General features: G+C 42.6%; 1 long non-coding RNA gene across 1 annotated transcript in view; it reads right to left on the reverse strand.

Annotated features, from left to right (window-relative positions):
• Positions 1–1,684: 1,684 nt before the first annotated feature.
• LOC117152033 overlaps positions 1,685–2,219 on the reverse strand; it is a 1,908-nt gene continuing 1,373 nt past the window's right edge. The window contains exon 2 of the long non-coding RNA XR_004462252.1: positions 1,685–2,206. This is a non-coding gene — a long non-coding RNA (uncharacterized LOC117152033). The remainder of the gene's footprint in view (positions 2,207–2,219) is intronic.

The raw sequence follows: 2,219 nt of genomic DNA on the forward strand, positions 1-2,219 counted from the left end.
GGAGGTTTTAGTCGGTTGGAGTCCGGCACTACCACGCCGCTTTTCCCCAGAAGCGACCTGGTGTCCGTGCGGATTTCCTCCACGTTAATAAAAAAAAAGGCACTTCAGCGATATACATTGTCGCCGAGTGCCGCCACATCTTTATCTGCATCGTCAGTCCATCGGATTTGAAGAATGCCGGTCGTGACAACAGCAGAGTCGAACGCGACATGGTGCGTATATTCTAATACTCTCCTAGACCTTTTTATTTCAATTAACATAAGTAGAGTAAGAATAGTACTTACAGGTCTCCACATAACCTCCATTTAATAATCATTCAAATCACCACGGATATCACTTATAATAAACCTCCTGTGTAAGCATTTGCAGTGAGTACCCGGCTTTCATTGCAGAAATTTTTACCCTCCGCTAACTCATATAAGCTTTCTACAAGCAATCATCAACTAGTTTGTCACTGCCTCTAAAGTAAGTACGTCCCTCATATATAATTATAAGTAAGTAGGAAGTAAATATACACATAAATATCTATTTGTCAGGGTGACATATAGTCACTGTACCTAACTCATCACCATATAATAAACTAGCCTAATCTAAAGATAACCCCAATCTAAAGATAAGCTAAACTACAGTAGTATGTCGATGGCCAATTACTAGATAAACTAAGTAAGTAAGCAAGTAATATAATCCTCTTCACTAACTATTCATTCGATACCAATTTTTAGGCATCAAAAACCTCCTTTGGCTATCACTACGCAAACATCATCAACTTGATATCACTACCTCTTAAAGTAAGTATGTCCCTCTTATTAAATATAGATAAAACTACACTCCATAATACTATCTCAGTAGTCAATTATTAAAATTATCCACTAAACCGATAGCAATTGAGGCGTGCTTGTCCGTATTGTAAAAAATACGGCCACTGAGACGGACGACAACACGACAATACCAGTATTCGCCCTAAGTAACCTCCTATCTACTCATAACAGAAAACGAAGTAATTCGTCATTCGGCTTGCTGGCATTTCTGACTCTGCGATTTATTTTCCGACTAGATTTAATACATTGTTACATTTCATTTTATAAAGTACGGAAGTTTACGATCAAATACGAGATACAATCGGATAATTCTAACAATCAATAATTCTTACGTCATTTTACATATTCATCGTTTCGAAACGCGAAACAAAGTATTGAACCTACTTTAGAAATACGTGGGAAATTTATGATAAATCCAATTTGTTACTTAACTTTATTAGTTTGCATAACGAACGAATGAACATATTTAAATCTGTATTTAATCGCAAATTTAAACCACGATGAATAATGTTCGGTTAGCGATGTTTGTTACATATAATAGTTGTATTATTATGCAGTTGTATTATTACGATCGACTTCCTGGTTTGTCGATGAAATAGCAAATAAGAGAAAAGAGGAATATGGTTGTGTAAATGAAGCAAACAAGCGTGTACAGTACGTGCGCTTCCTATTAGTCTAACTGTTTAATGTATATATATGTCGGAGATGGAAGGACACCAGACCTTCCCCTGGAACTCCGGGAAAATCCGTAAAATCGTAATTAAAGTGTACATGTAGTCTGGTTCTTGGTGTCGGGAGCTTTCCTGAGGTATGAAACCATAAACAGCGCCCGGGCAACCCTAGAAGCCATCGGAGTTGGGATATGCCCAACCAGCGCACTCGGTACTCAGTACCGGTTACCTTAATTATTGGCCCGCAGGAGGCTCTATCGTCTCAGGTCGAACGGGGCGTTTTCCAAGCCCTTCCGTCTTCCGGGACGGTATCCGGAGCAGGTGGGACGCTGCTCACCCGCCGAAGGCCACTCGGAGGACTTTGTCCTCCTTAATCCAGCCCTCTTGCCAGCATTTGGCCACAACCACTGCCACCACGAGTCCATACCCATTATTGGTCGAGCCAAGGGTTCGCTACGCCCTCTGGGCTAACACTCGACCGCCCGTGGTACCGTTCATATGTCAACGGTGGGACCGCGCATGTGGATGTACCGCCACGTCTCTGCCGCACGGCTTACCTGCTAACCGGCGGTCAGATCCAGATGAGACTCACGTAAGCGGGAGTTGAGGAAATGTACCTCGGCGGCTCTCCCGACGGTCTCACCCTTGGCTTCAGGATCGTGGGTGCGCTACTACCCAAGGCTCCGTGGGGAAGACTTAGTCTTACACCACAGCAACCTTCCTTGCGGTG

The sequence above is a fragment of the Bombus impatiens genome, unplaced genomic scaffold (genome assembly GCF_000188095.3).
Source record: "Bombus impatiens unplaced genomic scaffold, BIMP_2.2 scf_0614, whole genome shotgun sequence".
In the NCBI taxonomy this organism is placed as follows: Eukaryota; Metazoa; Arthropoda; class Insecta; order Hymenoptera; family Apidae; genus Bombus; species Bombus impatiens.